Here is a 23,034-nt window from a genome sequence, read left to right as displayed (position 1 = left end):
CTAAATTTAATAAAGAATCAGAGGAAATGGTATAAAGCCATTTCTTGTTATAATTCTCTATTACTTGTAACAGAAACATTAGGCATTAAGAGCAAGAGTTGGATTTGTTTTCTGAACCAGGATGCAGCCTATTGTAGAGAAGCTTCCATGGACTGCTGAAGACAATATATATTCTTTTGTGTTTGGTGGGATATTATGTAGATTTTTATTTGATGCACACTGCCATTTAATTCTGATGTTCATTTTTCTGTCCAGAGGACTGGTCTATTGAAGAAAGTGGGATATTAGGATCACTTACTATTTTGAGTTGTTGTTAATCTTTGTCTTTACCTCTAAAAATATACCTTTTGTAAAATTGGGTGCACCAGAGTTTGGTGCATATATGTTTAGGGTTGAAGTGTCTTCTTGATTAATTGTTCCATTCTATTAGAATATCTTTTTTTAATCTCTTCTGATTAGTTTTCATTCGAAGTCTGTTTTGCCAGTTATTAGGTTAGTAATGCCTGCTTTCTTCTTGGTCCCATTTTCTTGGAATAATTTTTTTCATCCATTCACTTTAAGGTGGTGGCTATCTTTAAGCTACGTTTCTTGTAGACTGCAGAGAGATTTTGTTTCTTTTTTTTTTTTTTTTTGTCTCTGTCTCAAAAAGGACTTTAGAATTTTTTATTGTTGATTATTGTATAAAGTGAAAAGAAAATTATTTATATTTATTACTGAAACAGTAAAATTATATGAAAATTATTTTAAAGCGTCATAAACCTAATTTTTTTCTTTTCTTGGATTTTTTTATTTACATTTCATTTTTTTTCTTTTCTTTTTTTTTTTTTTATTAACTTGAGTATTTCTTATATACATTTCAAGTGTTATTCCCTTTCCCGGTTTCCGGACAAACATCACCCTCCCCCCTCCCCTTCCTTATGGGTGTTCCCCTCCCAAACCTCCCCCCATTGCCACCCTCCCCGCATAGTCCAGTTCACTGGGGGTTCAGTCTTAGCAGGACCCAGGGCTTCCCCTTCCACTGGTGCTCTTTCTAGGATATTCATTGCTACCTATGGGGACAGAGTCCAGGGTCAGTCCATGTATAGTCTTTAGGTAGTGGCTTAGTCCCTGGAAGCTCTGGTTGCTTGACATTGTTGTACTTTTGGGGTCTCGAGCCCCTTCAAGCTCTTCCAGTTCTTTCTCTGATTCCTTCAACGAGGGACCTATTCTCAGTTCAGTGGTTTGCTGCTGGCATTCGCCTCTGTATTTGCTGTATTCTGGCTGTGTCTCTCAGGAGCGATCTACATCCGGCTCCTGTCGGTCTGCACTTCTTTGCTTCATCCATCTTGTCTAATTGGGTGGCTGTATATGTATGGGCCACCTGTGGGGCAGGCTCTGAATGGGTGTTCTTTCAGTCTCTGCTTTAATCTTTGCCTCTCCCTTCCCTGCCAAGGGTATTCTTTTTCCTCATTTAAAGAAGGAGTGAAGCATTCACATTTTGATCATCCGTCTTGAGTTTCCTTTGTTCTAGGGATCTAGGGTAATTCAAGCATTTGGGCTAATAGCCACTTATCAATGAGTGCATACCATGTATGTCTTTCTGTGAGTGGGTTAGCTCACTCAGGATGATATTTTCCAGTTCCAACCATTTGCCTACGAATTTCATAAACTCGTTGTTTTTGATAGCTGAGTAATATTCCATTGTGTAGATGTACCACATTTTCTGTATCCATTCCTCTGTTGAAGGGCATCTGGGTTCTTTCCAGTTTCTGGCTATTATAAATAAGGCTGCGATGAACATAGTGGAGCACGTGTCTCTTTTATATGTTGAGGCATCTTTTGGGTATATGCCCAAGAGAGGTATGGCTGGATCCTCAGGCAGTTCAATGTCCAATTTTCTGAGGAACCTCCAGACTGATTTCCAGAATGGTTTTACCAGACTGCAATCCCACCAACAATGGAGGAGTGTTCCTCTTTCTCCACATCCTCGCCAGCATCTGCTGTCACCTGAGTTTTTGATCTTAGCCATTCTCACTGGTGTGAGGTGAAATCTCAGGGTTGTTTTGATTTGCATTTCCCTTATGACTAAAGATGTTGAACATTTCTTTAGGTGTTTCTCAGCCATTCGGCATTCCTCAGCTGTGAATTCCTTGTTTAGCTCTGAACCCCATTTTTAATAGGGTTATTTGTTTCCCTGCGGTCTAACTTCTTGAGTTCTTTGTATATTTTGGATATAAGGCCTCTATCTGTTATAGGATTGGTAAAGATCTTTTCCCAATCTGTTGGTTGCCGTTTTGTCCTAACCACAGTGTCCTTTGCCTTACAGAAGCTTTGCAGTTATATGAGATCCCATTTGTCGATTCTTGATCTTAGAGCATAAGCCATTGGTGTTTTGTTCAGGATATTTTTTCCAGTGCCCATGTGTTCCAGATGCTTCCCTAGTTTTTCTTCTATTAGTTTGAGTGTGTCTGGTTTGATGTGGAGGTCCTTGATCCACTTGGACTTAAGCTTTGTACAGGGTGATAAGCATGGATCGATCTGCATTCTTCTACATGTTGCCCTCCAGTTGAACCAGCACCATTTGCTGAAAATGCTATCTTTTTTCCATTGGATGGTTTTGGCTCCTTTGTCAAAAATCAAGTGACCATAGGTGTGTGGGTTCATTTCTGGGTCTTCAATTGTATTCCATTGGTCTATCTGTCTGTCTCTGTACCAATACCATGCAGTTTTTATCACTATTGCTCTGTAATACTGCTTGAGTTCAGGGATAGTGATTCCCCCTGAAGTCCTCTTATTGTTGAGGATAGCTTTAGCTATCCTGGGTTTTTTGTTATTCCAGATGAATTTGCAAATTGTTCTGTCTAACTCTTTGAAGAATTGGATTGGTATTTTGATGGGGATTGCATTGAATCTGTAGATTGCTTTTGGTAAAATGGCCATTTTTACTATATTAATCCTGCCAATCCATGAGCATGGGAGATCTTTCCATCTTCTGAGGTCTTCTTCAATTTCTTTCCTCAGTGTCTTGAAGTTCTTATTGTACAGATCTTTTACTTGCTTGGTTAAAGTCACACCGAGGTACTTTATATTATTTGGGTCTATTATGAAGGGTGTCGTTTCCCTAATTTCTTTCTTGGCTTGTTTCTCTTTTGTATAGAGGAAGGCAACTGATTTATTTGAGTTAATTTTATACCCAGCCACTTTGCTGAAGTTGTTTATCAGCTTTAGTAGTTCTCTGGTGGAACTTTTGGGATCACTTAAATATACTATCATGTCGTCTGCAAATAGTGATATTTTGACCTCTTCTTTTCCGATCTGTATCCCCTTGATCTCCTTTTGTTGTTTGATTGCTCTGGCTAGAACTTCAAGAACTATATTGAATAAGTAGGGAGAGAGTGGGCAGCCTTGTCTAGTCCCTGATTTTAGTGGGATTGCTTCAAGTTTCTCTCCATTTAGTTTAATGTTAGCAACTGGTTTGCTGTATATGGCTTTTATTATGTTTAGCTATGGGCCTTGAATACCTATTCTTTCCAGGACTTTTATCATGAAGAGGTGTTGAATTTTGTCAAATGCTTTCTCAGCATCTAATGAAATGATCATGTGGTTCTGTTCTTTCAGTTTGTTTATATGATGGATCACGTTGATGGTTTTCCTTATATTAAACCATCCCTGCATGCCTGGGATGAAGCCTACTTGATCATGGTGGATGATTGTTTTGATGTGCTCTTGAATTCGGTTTGCCAGAATTTTATTGAGTATTTTTGCATCGATATTCATAAGGGAAATTGGTCTGAAGTTCTCTTTCTTTGTTGGGTCTTTGTGTGGTTTAGGTATAAGAGTAATTGTGGCTTCATAGAAGGAATTCGTTAGGGCTCCATCTGTTTCAATTTTGTGGAATAGTTTGGATAATATTGGTATAAGGTCTTCTATGAAGGTTTGATAGAATTCGGCACTAAACCCGTCTGGACCTGGGCTCTTTTTGGTTGGGAGACCTTTAATGACTGCTTCTATTTCCTTAGGAGTTATGGGGTTGTTTAACTGGTTTATCTGTTCCTGATTTAACTTCGATACCTGGTATCTGTCTAGGAAATTGTCCATTTCCTGAAGATTTTCAAGTTTTGTTGAATATAGGTTTTTATAGTAAGATCTGATGATTTTTTGAATTTCCTCTGAATCTGTAGTTATGTCTCCCTTTTCATTTTTGATTTTGTTAATTTGGATGCACTCTCTGTGTCCTCTCGTTAGTCTGGCGAAGGGTTTATCTATCTTGTTGATTTTCTCAAAGAACCAACTTTTGGTTCTGTTGATTCTTTCTATGGTCCTTTTTGTTTCTACTTGGTTGATTTCAGCTCTGAGTTTGATTATTTCCTGCCTTCTACTCCTCCTGGGTGTATTTGCTTCTTTTTGTTCTAGAGCTTTTAGGTGTGCTGTCAAGCTGCTGACATATGCTCTTTCCTGTTTCTTTCTGCAGGCACTCAGCGCTATGAGTTTTCCTCTTACCACAGCTTTCATTGTGTCCCATAAGTTTGGGTATGTTGTACCTTCATTTTCATTAAATTCTAAAAAGTTTTTAATTTCTTTCTTTATTTCTTCCTTGACCAGGTTGTCATTGAGTAGAGTATTGTTCAATTTCCACGTATATGTGGGCATTCTTCCCTTATTGTTATTGAAGACCAGTTTTAGGCCGTGGTGGTCCGATAGCACGCATGGGATTATTTCTATCTTTCTGTACCTGTTGAGGCCCGTTTTTTGACCAATTATATGGTCAATTTTGGAGAAAGTACCATGAGGAGCTGAGAAGAAGGTATATACTTTTGCTTTAGGATAGAACGTCTATAAATATCCGTTAAGTCCATTTGGCTCATGACTTCTCTTAGTCTGTCTACATCTCTGTTTAATTTCTGTTTCCATGATCTGTCCATTGATGAGAGTGGGGTGTTGAAATCTCCCACTATTATTGTGTGAGGTGCAATGTGTGTTTTGAGCTTTAGTAAGGTTTCTTTTACATATGTAGGTGCCCTTGTATTTGGGGCATAGATATTTAGGATTGAGAGTTCATCTTGGTGGATTTTTCCTTTGATGAATATGAAGTGTCCTTCCTTATCTTTTTTGATGACTTTTAGTTGAAAATTGATTTTATTTGATATTAGAATGGCTACTCCAGCTTGCTTCTTCTGACCATTTGCTTGGAAAATTGTTTTCCAGCCTTTCACTCTGAGGTAGTGTCTGTCTTTGTCTCTGAGGTGTGTTTCCTGTAGGCAGCAGAATGCAGGGTCCTCATTGCGTATCCAGTTTGTTAATCTATGTCTTTTTATTGGGGAGTTGAGGCCATTGATATTGAGAGATATTAAGGAATAGTGATTATTGCTTCCCGTTATATTCATATTTGGAAGTGAGGTTATGTTTGTGTGCTTTCATTCTCTTTGTTTTGTTGCCAAGATGATTAGTTTCTTGCTTCTAGGGTATAGCTTGCCTCCTTATGTTGGGCTTTACCCTTTATTATCCTTTGTAGTGCTGGACTTGTAGAAAGATATTGTGTAAATTTGGTTTTGTCATGGAATATCTTGGTTTCTCCATCTATGTTAATTGAGAGTTTTGCAGGATACAGTAACCTGGGCTGGCATTTGTGTTCTCTTAGGGTCTGTATGACATCTGTCCAGGATCTTCTGGCCTTCATAGTTTCTGGCGAAAAGTCTGGTGTGATTCTGATAGGTCTGCCTTCATATGTTACTTGACCTTTTTCCCTTACTGCTTTTAATATTCTTTCTTTATTTTGTGCGTTTGGTGTTTTGACAATTATGTGACGGGAGGTGTTTCTTTTCTGGTCCAGTCTATTTGGAGTTCTGTAGGCTTCTTGTATGCCTATGGGTATCTCTTTTTTTAGGTTAGGGAAGTTTTCTTCTATGATTTTGTTGAAGATATTTACTGGTCCTTTGAGCTGGGAGTCTTCACTCTCTTCTATACCTATTATCCTTAGGTTTGATCTTCTCATTGAGTCCTGGATTTCCTGTATGTTTTGGACCAGTAGCTTTTTCTGCTTTACATTATCTTTGACAGTTGATTCGATGATTTCTATGGAATCTTCTGCTCCCGAGATTCTCTCTTCCATCTCTTGAATTCTGTTGGTGAAGCTTGTATCTACAGCTCCTTGTCTTTTCTTTTGATTTTCTATGTCCAGGGTTGTTTCCATGTGTTCTTTCTTGATTGCTTCTATTTCCATTTTTAATTCCTTCAACTGTTTGATTGTGTTTTCCTGGAATTCTTTCAGGGATTTTTGCGATTCCTCTCTGTAGGCTTCTACTTGTTCTCTAAGGGAGTTCTTTATGTCTTTCTTGAAGTCCTCCAGCATCATGATCAAATATGATTTTGAAACTAGGTCTTGCTTTTCTGGTGTGTTTGGATATTCCGTGTTTGCTTTGGTGGGAGAATTGGGCTCCGATGATGCCATGTAGTCTTGGTTTCTGTTGCTTGGGTTCCTGTGCTTGCCTCTCGCCATCAGATTATCTCTAGTGTTACTTTGTTCTGCTATTTCTGACAGTGGCTAGACTGTCCTATAACCTGTGTGTCAGGAGTGCTGTAGACCTGTTTTCCTGTTTTCTTTCAGCCAGTTATGGGGACAGAGTGTTCTGCTTTCGGTCGTGTAGTTTTTCCTCTCTACAGGTCTTCAGCTGTTCCTGTGGGCCTGTGTCTTGAGTTCACCAGGCAGGTTTCTTGCAGGGGAAAAATTGGTCCTACCTGTGGTTCCAAGGCTCAAGTTTGCTCGTGGGGTACTGCCTAAGTCCTCTCCGCTGTGGCAGCAACCGGGAAAATCTGTGCCGCTCCTTCCGGGAGCCTCCGTGCACCAGGGTTTCAGATGACGTTTGGTGTTTTCCTCTGGCGTCTGGATGTGCACAGAGTGCAGTCTCTTCTGGTTTCCCAGGCGTGTCCGCCTCTCTGAAGGTTCAGCTCTCCCTCCCACGGGATTTGGGTGCAGAGAACTGTTTATCCGGTCTGTTTCCTTCAGGTTCCGGCAGTGTCTCAGGCGCAGGGGTCCTTCCGCTCCCGGGCCCTCCCCTACGGGAACCCAGAGGCCTTATACAGTTGCCTCTTGGGCCAGGGATGTGGGCAGGGGTGGGCAGTGTTGGTGGTCTCCTCCGCTCTGCAGCCTCAGGAGTGCCCACCTGATCAGGCGGTGGGGTCTCTCTCCCACGGGGTTTGGGAGCAGAGAGCTGCTGCGGTCCGGGATCCGCCGGTGTAAGTAGATGTTTTAAATAATGCAATGTGGATATGGCTCAGTGCAGTCTCTGAATAATTACCATGACTCTCGAATAAGGCAAATACTTTTTTGATGGATCATTAGAAACACATCTGTGATAGAGTTTTAATCTATTAATGACCATGGAAACTATTTTAATTGCTTTCAGAGTGAGGAATTCTTTGTGATGTGAAGAATTTCTCTTTTTCTCTTTTTCTTTCTTTCTTTTTTTTTCTTTTTTCTTTCTTTTTTCTTTTTTAAATCTGAAGAAAGGCTCTGTGGAAACACTTGGGTCTCCCTGGAAAGGGACAATAGAATACATTTTGTGTGTGAACTGGTGAGGATGGGAATAGGAGGGAAGAGAGAAGGAGAGAGTACAGGCAGATATGACTGGAATAGGGATTTGGCATTTGGAAAGCAATATGGAAACTTAGTGTATTGGAAACTTCCTAAAACCTATGAGCGTGAACCTAGCAAAGACTCCCAGTAGTGGAGGATATGGATCCTGAACAACTCATCTTTCATAACTGCACAAAGATTCTAGTAAAGAACTACTATCTATCCATCTCTTTTGCTAGCCTGGGTTTTCTTAGATTGTCTCCCTTGAAATGGATATACCTGTGCTTTTAAAATTCTAGAAGACCTTAGCCTATCTGCAGATATAAAAATAGCAATAGCAACTGACAGCCAGTCTTTTCACCCCTATCATTTATGGGACTATTTAAAGCTATATCTATTTCATGCTCTTAGGGTAATATGAGGTTTATATTCAACTCCCTTTAATCTGAAATACCGAGTGAGCCTCAAACCACTTAGCAGCCTTCCATTTTTTACTGGGAGGGGAAAAACAGTGATGTAATTTACTGTCCACATTTTATAGTTTTCCATTTGGAAAAAAAAGAAAACTTGCTTATGCAGTTCCTGTATTTGCACAAAGTAGAGTGGGAACTGGTTTTTAAACAAGCTCTTCCTAAGTTATACTGAAAGCCCAAAACAGGTGATACACTAACTAAATTAGTAATGGAGATAAGAGGCCTCCTCCCAGACAAACATTGGTGTCAGGGAGATATGAGGTGAGGGGAGGCAGGGCAATTAGGTTCTGTGAGCACAGCAGGACACAGGATATGCAAGACAGAGGGTCACTGCTAGCCTGCCATGCTAAATGTAAAAAGGAGCTAGATAATAATTTCTAGTCCTCTCAGTTGAGCTCAGCACTTCTTGAGTACTGACTCACTGTATGGAGTCTCTCTGTTACCTTGTCTGAATCTTAGTCTTTCAATACTCAACCTCACATAATAGTTCTGTTACTGAATGAGCAGGGTCTGTATTGACCTTTGCTTAAGGAAATAGAAAGGTGTGGGAGTTCCTGAAGCTACCCTCCATCTTGCTTCTTATTTTACTATACCCTTGATGACAGTGCTCAACCACCTCACATTCTGCAGTACTTTACATCAACATAATTTTCACTTCTCTCTTCCTATTCATGGAGTGTTGCTGAGCATCTGCTTCAAGAAATCATGTCCTGACCTAAGCATGCTTGTGCTATTCAGTCCATTCCTAAAAAATAGAACCCATGGGATTGTGTATGTGTGCATATATAGCTGTATTAGTTTTCATGTTTATGTAACTGAACATGTGATGAGAAGTAACTTAGAGGAGGAGGGGCTCATTTCATCTTATAGATTTAAGTGGTACAATTCATCATCATAGGGAAGACATGTGGCAGGAATGGGAGATCATTGATCACATTGTGACTAGTCAGCAAGCACAGAGAGAATGCTGGTGACTCTAACAGTTTTCTTTTTATTTAGTCCAGAACCCAAACCGTATATCACAGTGGGTCTTCTTACCCTACTTAAACCTTTTTGGGAACACCTTCCATGTGTTTCTGGATTCCATCAAGTTGACACCCAGGATTAATAACCACAACACACACACACACACACACACACACACACACACACACACACACACACACACAAACACTCTTAAATATATACATACACATGTAACTTGTGTACATACTTACACAATCCCATATACATACAGACACCAATTAGAATCAGTAGAATGTGTAAGTGAATGCATACACACATATCCCAATAATATTTGTATGCTTATCTAAATTTATTTATAGAACTAGCTTATGGAATTGTGGAGGATGACAAGTCTCAAATGTGTATGGTAGGCAGATTTGAGGCCTAAAGAGGAGTTAGTGCTGAAGTAGAAGTCCTAAGAAGTTGAGAACCCTTGAGGGATGTCAGTATGTTTTCTGTTAAAGTCTTTAAACAAATGGATGAGACTGCCAACATTATGAATAACCTTCTTCATTCATAGTCTACTGATAATAAATGCAAATATTATCTATAAATAAATAATTTGAATAAATACATGAATACCATGGCCTAGGCAGATTATTACATAAAATCAGTCATCACAGACACTGTGAAATTAGTGGAGGAAAATGGTGTGGGCCCTGCCCATAAACATCCTGTGGATAGTTAGATAAATACGCACATACATAAATATATTTAAATCAACTTGTGAACCTTGGTATAACTTTCATAGTAGCTATAAACAAAGGGCTTTGAGAATCCAGGTCAGGTGGTGATTTTGGACTTGAGACAATAAGAAAGAGCTTCATTAAACTGGAGGCAGATATTGAGAGATATTGAGACAAATGTATGAGAGGTACCTCCTATGCCTAGGAGCCAGGGCACAGGGATCAGTTGCCAGTTTGTCCTAAAATTGTCTTGACAATTAGGCAGTTGAATTATCTATTTTAATGGCTAATTTGAGGTGAGACCCATCTGAGGTAGGAATAGCTGTTCCTCTTATTGTTGGGGTTGAGGGCTTCTCCCTTTGAAGTTTAAAGGCTCCAGTGTGATGCTGGAGAGATGGCTCAGTAGTTGAGAGCATTAACTGCTCTTCCAGAGGTCCTAAGTTCAAATCCCAGCAACCATATGGTGGCTCACAACTATCTGTAATGAGTTCTGATGCATTCTTCTGGTGTTTCTGAAGATAGCTACAGTGTACTTATAAATAATAAAATAAATAAATCTTTAAAGGCTCTAGTGACTTACTGTCCATATCATGTACAGAGGTACAATATCTCTTCCCATAGAAACCTGTCCTGCAATAGGGCAAATTTTCTTAGGGGGATTAGGATCTGTTATGGGGAGAGAGCTTTGTGGGTATTCATTTCCTCCAATGTTCTGTCTCCCCACATTTGAAATAGATTCCTTCAGTTTTTACTGCAGCTGCAAATGTCTGACCCACAGATATAATCTGGTTTGATGTGGTTCCTATATCTTGAGTTGCCACAATCCTCATATTGTGGTGTTCCTTCCAGACATCCCAGTAGACTACTCTGTATTTAGAAATCATGTTTCCCATACAATGGTTTTAAGAAGGAAGTCTCTGGCTGTGGGGTTGGGGATTTTTCTTTCCAGGCTCACTCTAGTGGGTTCTCTGGGCTTTTGATGGAGACATAGAGCAGGGAGGAGGGGAGATCTTGTGAACTTGAGGATAGGGTGAGCCTGTCCCAAGTTTGGGTTACACAGAGGTGGACCTGTTAATAATACGCTGCTGTCTGTGTTGCTCTGCTCCAGTGGAAAAGTCTTCCTGCCAAAAGATTTCATCCAAATTCCCATGGGGTGTTGCCTTGGTCCCAATTTTGTCTGACCTGTTGAAGACATTCATCTCAAAATTGGGCTCTCTTTTCAAAAATATCAAGTTAGCAAATATCTCTCCAATCTTGCGGTGTGTTTAGGTTGGCAATATGACTCTGTAGGAGAGACTTTGTCCAGAATATGTGGATGCCATGTTTCTTCATTGCCTGCCTGAGTTCCTTTAAGTCTGAGGCTTGGAATCGGTACCAGTTGAGTGGTTTAGTTCTTTTTGGATTAATACTAACAGGGAATGCTCAAGTGTCATGGGATTCTGGTTCCCAATTGAAGCCCTGAGTGGCATGGGAGGTGGGATTTGTTTTTGCAAGAGAGTCATAAAAATTACAAAATTGTTGTGTGGTAGATGGTTAAGAGTAGGGGACTATGGCATTTGGTGGGTTTTTTGTCAAAGAATTTTGTATATCTTTGGCTTTTGTGCCTGGGAAGATATCTCTTTCTGACTGGGTAGGGAAAGTTGGAGTAGGGGGGAGATGAAGGTGGAAGCTTATTAGTTGTTTCCTTTTTTCATTTTTTATTGGCTATTTTTATTTACATATCAAATGTTATTCCCTTTCCTAACCATAAGCCTCCTATTCTATCCCACTCCCCTTCTATACGGGTGTTTCCTTTCCTCAGCCATAGGCCCTTCCTGCCTGCCCACCCTGACATTCCCTACACTGGGGGTTGTAGCCTTGGCAGGACCAAGAGATTTCCCTCCCATTGGTGCCCAACAAGGCCATCCTCTGTTATATATACAGGTGGAGCCATGGGTCTGTCCATGTGTACTCTTTGGGTAGTGGTTTAGTCCCTGGGAGCTCTGATTGGTTGCCATTGTTCTCCTTATGGGGTTGCAAGCCCCTTTAGCTTCTTCAATCTTTGCTCTAATTCCTCCATCAGGGACACCATTCTCAGGTCAATGGTTGACTGCTAGCATTCACCTCTGTATTTGTCATGCTCTGGCTGGGCCTCTCAGGAGACAGTTATATCAGGTGCCTGTCAGCATGAACTTTTTGGTTTCATCAATATTGTTTAGGTTTGGTGATTGTATATGGGCTGTATCCCCAGGTGGGGTAGACTCTGAATGGCCATTCCTTCAATCTGCTCCATACTTTGTCTCCATATCCTCTCCTATGAATATTTTTGTAATCTCTTTTAAGAAAGACTGAAGCATCCACACTTTGGTTGTCCTATTTATTTATTTATTTATTTATTTATTTATTTATTTATTTATTTATATTGGATATATTTCTTTATTTGCATTTCAAATGTTATTCCCTTACCTGGTTTCCTGACCATAAACCTCTATCCCCTCCTCCTCCCTCTCCCCCATAAGGGTGTTACCCCCACCCCATCCAATACCCCTTACTACCCTCTGGACATTCCCCTGCACTGGGGGTAAAACCTTGGCAGGTCCAAGGGCTTTTCCTTCCACTAGTGCCCATCAAGGCTACATATGCCATGGATCAGTCCATGTATAGTCTTTGGGTAGTGGTTTAGTCCCTGGAAGTTCTGGTTGGTTGGCATTGTTTTCCTTATGGGATTGCAAGCCCATTCAGCTCTTTCAGTCCTTTCTCTACTTCCTCCATCAAGGGTCCTGTTCTCAGTTCAGTGGTTTGATACCAGCATTTGCCTCTGTATTTGACATGCTCTGCATGTGTCTCTCAGAAGAGCTCTATATCCAGTTCCTATCAGTATGCACTTCTTAGCTTCATCAATCTTATCTAGTTTTGGTGGCTGTATATATCTGCTAGATATCTTGGTGGAAACACATCCCAACTCTGAGGTGGCCCAGTGTCTCCTGCTGCCGCAGACTTTCCTACACTCAAATCGTCAAATAAAAGAACACACAACACAATAATCTTTGACTCAATTGGTAAGATATAGTTGCCCACCTAAACATACAAAGTCCAGTACCATCCATCCCTTAAGAACATTTGTAACAACCTGTAAAGGTACAGGGTAGAACCTTAACGTCACCTGCCAATTGTCCTGCCACAACTTCTCTCTCTCCCTCTCCTCCTTTTCATTCCAGTCTTCTCCTCTTCCTTCAAACTTCTCTCCCACCCATCCTTCCTTCTATTCCAATGACAGGCCTCCTTCTATCCTGTACTTGCCCCTCACCTGTATTTTACAAATTCAATGGGGGAGAAGTTCCTGGTGAAGTCACCTGATTCCTGAGTAAGTGACTAGGCAGCTGTGGTTGGGGCAGTGGAATTAGCATCAAAATACAGAAAACTCCAGGGCAAACCACAACATTTAGTTATCCTTCTTCTTGAGATTCATGTGGTCTGTGGACTGAATCTTGGGGAATTCGCACTTTTGGGCTAATATCCCCTTATCAGTGAGTGAATACCGTGTGTGTATTTCTGTCGTTGGGTTACCTCACTCAGGATGATATTTTCTAGTTCAATTCATTTGCCTATGAATTTAATGAAGTCATTGTTTTTGATAGCTGAGTAGTACTCCATTGTATGAATCCGTTCCTCTCTTGAAGGGCATCTGTGTTCTTTCCAGCTTCTGGCTATTATAAATAATGTTATGAACATAGTGGAGCATGTGTCTTTGTTGTATGTTGGAGCATCTTTTGGGTATATGCCCGGGAGTGGTATAGCTGGGTCCTCAGGTAGTGCAATGTCCAATTTTCTGAGAAACCTCCAGACTGATTTCCAGAGTGGTTGTAAAGCTTGCAATCCCACAAAAAATGGAGGAGTGTTCCTCTTTCTCCACATCCATGCCAGCATCTGCTGTCACCTGAGCTTTTTAATCTTAGCCATCCTGACTGGTGTGAGGTAGAATCTCAGGGTTGTTTTGATTTGCATTTCCCTGATGACTAAGGATGTTGAAAATTTCTTTAAGTGCTTTTTGGCCATCCGATATTCCTCAGTTGAGAAGGTTTTGTTTACCTCTGTACTCCATTTTTTTAATAGAATTATTTGGCTCTTTGGAGTCTAACTTCTTGAATTCTTTGTATATTTTGGAAATTAACCCTTTATCAGATGTAGGATTGGTAAAGATCTTTCCCCAATCTGTTGGTTGCTGTTTTGTCCTAATGACAATGTCCTTTGCTTTACAGAAGCTTTGCAGTTTTATGAGGTCCCTTTTATCGATTCTTGATCTTAGAGCATAAGGCATTGGCGTTCTGTTCAGGAAATTTTCCCCAGTGGCCATGTGTTTGAGGCTCTTCCACACTTTTTCTTTTGTTAGTTTGAGTGTATCTGGTTTTATGTGGAAGTCCTTGATCCACTTGGACTTAAGCTTTGTATAGGGCAATAAGAATGGATTGCTTTGCATTCTTCTACATGCTGACCTATAGTTGAACCAGCACCATTTGTTGAAAATGCTATCTTTTTTCCACTGGATGGTTTTTAGCTCCTTTATCAAAGATCAAGTGACCATAGGTGTGTGGGTTCATTTCTGGGTCTTCATTTCTAGTCCATTGATCTACCTGCCTGTCTCTGTACCAACACCATGCAATTTTTAATCATAATTGCTCTGCAATGCTGCTTGAGGTCAGGGATTGTGATTCCCCAAGATGTTCTTTCATTGTTGAAAATAGTTTTCACTGCCCTGGGAATTTTGCTTTTTCTAATGAATTTGAAAATCATTCTTTCTAATTCTATAAAGTATTGAGTTGGAATTTTGATGGGGATTGCAGTGAATTTTTAGATTGCTTTTAAAAAGATGGTCATTTTTACTATAATAATCCTGCCAATCCATGAGCATGGGAAATCTTTCCATCTTCTTAGATCTTCAATTTCTTTCTTCAGAGACAAAGTTCTTGTCATACAGATCTTTCCCTTGCTTGTTAGAGTCACATCAAGGGATTTTATATTAGTTGTGGCTATTGTGAAGGGTGTCATTTCCCTAATTTCTTTCTCACCTTGTTTATCCTTTGAGTAGAGGAAGGCTGCTGATTTGTTTGAGTTAATTCTATATCCAGCCATTTTCTCCACATTTTCTAGTTTTCTTGAATACAGTCTGATAATTTTTTGAATTTCCTCAATTTCTGTTGTTATATCTCTCTTTTCATTTTGTTAATTTGCATACTGCCTCTGTGCCCTCTAGTTAGTCTGGCTAAGTGTTTATCTATTTTGTTGATTTTTCTCAAAGAACCACCTCCTGAATTTGTCTTTATATGGTTCTTTTTATTGCTACTTGGTTGATTTCAGTTCTAAGTTTGATTTCCTGCAGTCTACTCCTCTTGGGTATATTTGCTTCTTTTTGTTCTAGAGCTTCCAATTGTGCTGTTGAGCTGTGAGTGTATGCTCTCTCCCATTTCTTCCTGGAGGCACTGAAAGCTATGAGTTTTCCTCTTAGCACTTCTTTCATTGTTTCTTATAAGTTTGGGTATGTTGTGCCTTCATTTTCATTATATTCTACAAAAATCTTTATTTTTTTATTTCTTTCTACACCAAGTTGTCTTGGAGTAGTGTGTTGTTCAGCTTCCATGTGTATGTGCTTTCTTTAGCTTTTGCTGTTTTTGAAGACCATCCCTAGTCGATAGTGATCTGATAGGATGCATGTGATTATTTCAGTCTCCTATTGAGGCCTGTTTTGTGACCAGTTATATGGTCAGTTTTTGAGAAGGTGCCAATTTTTCTGCAATTTTTGTAGAATAAAATGTTCTATTGATGTCTGTTAAATCCATTTGGTTTATAACTTCTGTTACTTTCACTGTGTATTTATTTAGTTTCTGTTTCCATGATTTGTCCATTGGTGAGTGTGGTGTGTTGGTGTCTCTGACTATTATTGAGTGTGGTGCAATATTTGCTTTGAGATTTAGTAAAGCTTCCTTTATGAATGGGGTATCATTGCTTTTGGAGCATAGATGTCCAGAATTGAAAGTTTGTCTTGGTAGATTTTTCCTTTGATGAGTTTGAAGCGTCTTTCTTTTTCTTTTTTGATAACTTTGGTTTGTAAGACTCTCAGAGAGAATCTTCCCTCAGGAGGGAGATCCTCGAGCCCAATGACCAGTCCGAGTCCACAGGCTGCAATCAGCAAGAGGATTTTTATTGATCAGGGAGCACAGGTATCTGTCAGCGTCTCAGTCAATTCGGAAGACTGGCACGCCTAACAGAACCAGGGACGGGTTTTTATAGGGTATTGGGGAGCAGAAACAGGCTTACAGAAGCAGATGTATGGTTGGTGGATTCAAGTGAGGCGCGGATGTATGGTTACACCCAATTGGCTATTTAAATGAGGTTGTCACACAGCAAGAGAATACGTGCAGGTTGGGGCGTCCGGAATGTCAGGGGCTAGGGGCTTATCTCTTGTTAGGTGGCCCATAAAGCAATATCAATAATTTAGACTGGTTTTTGTATTTTGTTTTCTTTTATGGTCTGTTTTGTCTAAATGATGGGTCAGCTTGTCCCACAAAGCTTGGACACATCTGAACTTTCCCAGGCTTATTTTAGTTTTGAGTCTGTGTATCTAAAAACTTATTTTTTATTTCTATAGTTGAGGGCCTTGGGCTTGTACAATTCCCTTTTTGGGAGGGGGTCTTTCAGGTTGAAAGTCAATTTTATTTGATATTAGATTTGCTACTCCAGCTGGTTTGTTGGAAACATTTGCTTGGAAAAATTTTTCCTAGTCTTTTACTCTGAGATAGTGTCTGTCTTTGTGACTGAGGTGTGTTTCCTGTCTTATTGCTTATATGTCCTGTCTATGTCTTTGGGGGTGGAATTGAGCCCATTCATGTTAAGAGATATTAAAGAATAGTGATTGTTGTTGGAGATTTAGTTCAGTCTTAGAGCACTTGCCTAGCAAGCCCAGATTCTCAGTTTGTTCCTCAGCTCCAAAGCAGGGAAAAAAAGAATATGAATTGTTGTTTCCTGTTCTTTTTGTTGTTATTGGTGTTTATGTGGCTACCTTCTTTTGGGTTTGTTGCAAGAAGATTACTTTTTCCTCTTTCTAGGGTAAATTTTCCCACGTGTTTTGGAGTTTCCCATCTGTTATCCTTTGTAGGGCTGGATTTGTGGAGAGATATTGTATAATTTCTTTTGTCATGGAATGTGTTTTTTCATCTATGTTAATTGAGGGTTTTGCTTGATATAGTAGCCTGGACTGGCATTTGTGCTTTGTTAGGCTCTGTATGACATCTGCCCAGGATGTTCTGGCTTTTATAGTCTGTGATGAGAAGTCTCATGTAATTCTGATAGGTCTGCCTTTATATGTTATTTGACCTTTATCCCTTACCGCTTTTAACATTCTTTCTTTGTTTTGAGCATTTGGTGTTTTTACTCTATGTGACAGGAGGGATTTCTTTTCTGGTCAAACCTATTTGGAGTTATGTAGGCTTCTTTTATGTTCATGGGTATCTTTTTCTTTAGGTTAGGGAAGGTTTTTCTATAATTTTGTTGAAGATGTTTACTGGCTTTTTAAGTTGTGAATCTTCATTCTTTTCTATGCCTATTATTCTTAGGTTTGGTCTTTCTCTTTGTGTTCTGGATTTCCTGGATGTTTTGGGTTAGGAGTTTTTTGCATTTTGTATTTTCTTTGATGGTTGTATCACTATTTCTATGGTATCTTCTGCCCCTGAGATTCTCTCTTCGATCTCTTGTATTTTGTTGTTGATGCTTGCATTTATGACTCTTGTGGGAGTGTGGTCCAGTGTTCCAGGACAGGAATCTGGTATGAATCAGTAAGACACCTACCATCCTCAGATGGGTGCCAGGTTCTTTGAACCCACTTAACCTTAACCAAGTTTTTTTTGCATGGTCCACTCCTTCACAGTGCTGCTTGTCATATGGCAAGCACTATGCTTAGTGTTGACATTCACTACAATAATTACCCCAGTATTGTGTAAGTAAAGTTACTAGATTCCATACTGGTGATGTCCAACCAGTATAGACTTGACCTAATTCCTGGGCCAGAGGAAGGAATATTTCTCAGGTGGAGGGATTAGTGAAAAGAAGAACTTTGTCATTACAGAGATGTGTCTTGATCAGGAAAGACTTCGGCCTTTGCATAATGCTCACCTGAGTGTTTCATAGCCTTTCTGCTATATACAGAAGCTTTCATAATAGTACTTAAGGGAGTAGATTTTATAATAGCCCTATCTTTAATTACATTGCATGTCTGTCTGTCTATCTATCTATCTATCTATCTATCTATCTATCTATCTATCTATCAATCATCTATCTATACATGAATGTGTGTCTTGCGCATTTGAAGGCCAGAGACTGTAAGATTGGTCACTATCTTTTTTTTTTTTTGATTGTTCTCTTTCTTAACTTGTGAGACAACTCTATTACTGAACCTGAAGCTCTTGGTTGTCTAGGCTAGCTGGTTAGCAAGCCTTGAGGAATCCTCTTTTCTCTGTCTCCCTCTTTTTAATTTTCCACAAAATCTGTTTCCAACCAAAGTAATTACTTTTATCCAAAATAAAATGGATAAAAAAAGGATGAAAGAGGTTTAGGGAATGGTTCAATATCATGCAAGTTGGCGTTCAGCCTGAAGGTGCCACATATAAAACATAATGCTCTTTCCAGTAAAGTACACTGCCTTAACCCTCAGACAAATAGCCATAATAATGGTGTAAACAACCACCAAAAAACAAAACAACAACAAAAAAGAAAACAGAAAACCTAGTGCTACAGTGTAGTTTTCTATGAGGCACATATGGGGAGATGAGCTCCAAAAAAGTGTGAGCAAAAGAACACAAACTGCCTGGTGTACTAAAGCAAGAGAGTCTGGGAGCAAAGGTAGGTAGTGAACCTAAGACAAAGGCAATGAGAATAAAAGGAGGAATTTGTGTTGAGCTGTGCTGTATATCTAGAAGACAAAGGTTTGTAACTGAGTTTGTAAAAGTGAAGCAACTTAAGCATCAGGGCTCTTAGTTAAAAGCAAAGGAACACCCAAAGCTACTTGAAGCAGGAAAGGAACTAAGGAAGGACATTTCACATATCCCATTCTTTCCATGAGCATCAGAAAGTTTTGGAGATCACAATCCAGGAGCTGTACGCAAATTGCACCATAGAATACATACCTCCCACAAGAATTAAACCACTGGAACAAAACAGATCATATCCAAGATGATCACTGATGACTGGTTAGCCTTCTCCAGAATACAAACCTAGTTTTCTAATTCTAAAGCAAACTAAAGCTAAAGCTCTGGGTCCTCACTGATTGCACTTTAGATAAGAATGACTCACAGTATGAGAACATCTTTGACTATGGAACATGTGTTCAGTGAATTTTGGGTAGCCACACACATGCTTATTCCAGATGGTGAGAGGAAGCTTAGAATCAAAATTATTCCAAAGCTTCCTATATAGCAAGTGGATTATTTGAGATGCTGTGGGGCAATATATAGAGAAAATAGAAATAGGACTAGATTTGTGGGACTAAAGAAATCAGTTTTTGAATAAATTTAATTTAAAATATAGGGAAGTAAAACTGAAAAAATAAAATATAAGGAAGAATTTGCAGATAGCTGTACAATCAGACACTAGAAATTTGGGTCCTATGTTCAAGATAAGAAGTATTACTAGAGGTAGAGACTTAGGGAACACTATTTACATTTGGAAATAAATGAGGTTGACTAGGAAACCTAAAAATCACTTACTCTTGGAGTACTGTTTGAAAAGGAGAAAGACTCATGTAAGGAATTTGGAGACAACTAGTTGAAGAGATAGAGGGAGAATAAAGATACTATGAGTTCAGGGTGCTAAGTAAATTGAAAACAGAAAAAAAGCTGTGAGCAAGGACAATGTTACAGAGTGGTGCATTACTCTGTAGGGTTACTGGGTGGAAGGCCACTGGTAATGTGTAGAAGTGCTTTTTATTTTTAAATTTTTTTCCTTCATCTTTATTAACTTAGGTATTTCTTATTTACATTTCAATTGTTATTCCCTTTCCCGATTACTGGGCCAACATCCCACAACACCTCCCCCTCACTTCTATATGTGTGTTCCCCTCCATATCTTCCCCCCATTACCGCCCTTCCCCCAACAATCATATTCACTGTTCAGTCTTGGCAGGACCAAGGGCTTCCCCTTCCACTGGTGCCCCTACTAGGCTATTCATTGCTACCTATGCACTTGGAGCCCATGGTCAGTCGATGTATATATAGTCTTTGGGTAGTGGCTTAGTCCCTGGAAGCCCTGGTTAGTTGGCATTGCTGTTCATATGGGGTCTCAAGCCCCTTCAATCTCCTTCAGTCCTTTGTCTGATTCCTTCAACAGGGGTCCCGTTCTCAGTTCAGTAGTTTGCTTCTGGCATTCGCCTATGTATTTGCCATATTCTGACTGTGTCTCTCAGGAGAGACCTACATCTGGTTCTTGTCAACCTGCACTTCTTTGCTTCATCCATCTTATCTAGTTTGGTGGCTGTATATGTATAGGCCACATGTGGGGCAGGCTCTGAATGGGTGTTCCTTCTGCCTCTGTTCTAAACTTTGCCTCCTTATTCCCTGCCAAGGGTATTCTTGTTCCTCTTTTAAAGAAGGAGTGAAACATTCACATTTTGGTCATCCTTCTTGAGTTTCATGTGTTCTGTGCATCTAGGGTAATTCGAGCATTTGAGCTAATATCCACTTATCAATGAGTGCATACCATGTGTTTTTCTGTGATTGGGTTACCTCACTCAGGATGATATTTTCCAGTTCCATCCATTTGCCTATGAATTTCATAAAGTCATTTATTTGATACCTGAGTAGTATTCCATTATGTAGATGTACCACATTTTCTGTATTCATTCCTCTGTTGAAGGGCATCTGGGTTCTTTCCAGCTTCTGGCTATTATAAATAAGGCTGTTCTGAAGATAGTGGAGCATGTGTCTTTGTTATATGTTGGGGCATCTTTTGGGTATATGCCCAAGAGAGGTGTAGCTGGGTCCTCATGTAGTTCAATGTCCAATTTTCTGAGGAACCTCCAGACTGATTTACAGAATGGGTGTACCAGTCTGCAATCCCACCAAAAATGGAAGAGTGTTCCTCTTTTTCCACATCCTCGCCAGCATTTGCTGTCACCTGAGTTTTTGATCTTAGCCATTCTCACTGGTGTGAGGTGGAATCTCAGAGTTGTTTTGATTTGCATTTCCCTAATGACTAAAGATATTGAACATTTCTTTAGGTGTTTCTCAGCCATTCAGTATTCCTGAGCTGTGAATTCTTTGTTTAGCTCTGAACCCCATTTTTAATAGGATTATTTGGCTCCCTGCATTCTAAGTTCATGAGTTCTTTGTATATTTTGGATATAATTCCTCTGTCTGTTTTAGGATTGGTAAAGACCTTTTTCCAATCTGTTGGTTGCCATTTTGTCCTAACAACAGTGTTCTTTGCCTTACAGAAGCTTTGCAATTTTATGAGATCCCATTTGTCAATTCTTGGTCTTAGAGCATAAGCCATTGATGTTTTGTTCAGGAAATTTTCTCCAGTGCCCATGTGTTTGAGATTCTTCCCCACTTTTTCTTCTATTAGTTTGAGTGTGTCTGGTTTGATGTGAAAGTCCTTGATCCACTTGGACTTAAGCTTTGTACAGGCTGATAAGCATAGATCGATCTGCATTCTTCTACATGTTGCCCTCCAGTTGAGCCAGCACCATTTGCTGAAAATGGTATCTTTTTTTATATTGGATGGTTTTGGCTCCTTTGTCAAAAATCAAGTGACCATAGGTGTGTGGGTTCATTTCTGGGTCTTCAATTCTATTCCACTGGTCTATCTGTCTGTCTCTGTACCAATACCATGCAGTTTTTATCAATATTGCTCTGCAATACTGCTTGAGTTCAGGAATAGTGATTCCCCTGGAAGTCCTTTTATTGTTGAGGATAGTTTTAGCTATCCTGGGTTTTTTCTTATTCCAGATGAATTTGCAAATTGTTCTGTCTAACTCTATGAAGAATTGGGATGGAATTTTGATGTGGATTACATTGAATCTGTAGATCACTTTTGGTAAAATGGCCATTTTTGCTATATTAATCCTACAAATCCATGAGCACAGACAATCTTTACATCTTCTGCGATCATCTTCAATTTCTTTCTTCAGATGCTTGAAGTCCTTATTATACAGATCTTTTACTTGCTTGGTGAAAGTCACCCCTAGATATTCTCTATTATTTGGGACTATTATGAAGGGTGTCTTTCCCCCAATTTCTTTCTTGGCTTGTTTCTCTTTTGTGTAGAGGAAGGCTACTGATTTATTTGAGTTAATTTTATACCCAGCCACTTTGCTGAAAGTGTTTATCAGGTTTAGTAGTTCTCTGGTGGAAATTTTGGGATCACGTAAGTATACAATCATGTTTTCTGTAAATAGTAATATTGTGCCTTATTCCTTTCCAATCTGTATCCCTTTGATCTCCTTTTGTTTTCTGATTGCTCTCGCTAGGACTTCGAGAACTATATTGAATAAGTAGTGAGAGAGTGGGTAGTCTTGTCTAGTCCCTGATTTTAATGGGATTGGTTCAAGTTTCTCTTCATTTAATTTAATAATAGCTACTGCTTTGCTGTATATTGCTTTTACTATGTTTAAGTACGGGCCTTGAGTTCCTGTTCTTTCCAGGACTTTTATCATGAAGGGGTGTTGAATTTTGTCAAATGGTTTCTCAGCATCTAATGATATATGATCATATGGTTTTTATCTTTCAGTTTGTTTATATGGTGGATTATGTTGATGGTTTTCCGTATATTAAACCATGTTTGCATCCCTGGAATGAAGCCTACTTGATCATTATGGATGATTCTTTTGATGTGATCTTGCATTAGGTTTGCCAGAATTTTATTGAGTATCTTTGTGTCAATATTCCTAAGGGAATTTGGTCTGAAATTCTCTTTCTTTGTTGGGTCTTTGTGTAGTTTAGGTATAAGAGTAATTGTGGCTTCATAGAAGGAATTTGGTAACACTTCTGTTATAATTTTATGAAATAGTTTGGATAGTATTGGTAAGGGTCTTTTATGAAGGTCTGATAAAATTCTGCACTGAACCCATCTGTACCTGGGCTCTTTTTGGTTGGGAGACTATTAATGACTGCTTCTATTTCTTTAGGAGTTATGGGGTTGTTTAACTGGTTCATTTGTTCTGGATTTAACTTCAGTACCTGGTACCTGTCTAGGAAATTGTCCATTTCTTCCAAATTTTCACGTTTTGTTGAATATAGCCTTTTGTAGTAGGATCTGATGATTTTTTAAAAATTTTCTCTGGCTCTGTTGTTAAGTC

This window comes from Rattus norvegicus, chromosome 2 (assembly GCF_036323735.1).
Source record: "Rattus norvegicus strain BN/NHsdMcwi chromosome 2, GRCr8, whole genome shotgun sequence".
Classification (NCBI taxonomy): Eukaryota; Metazoa; Chordata; class Mammalia; order Rodentia; family Muridae; genus Rattus; species Rattus norvegicus.
The sequence above is the reverse complement of the archived record's forward strand: the minus strand, read 5'-3'. Positions refer to the sequence as shown.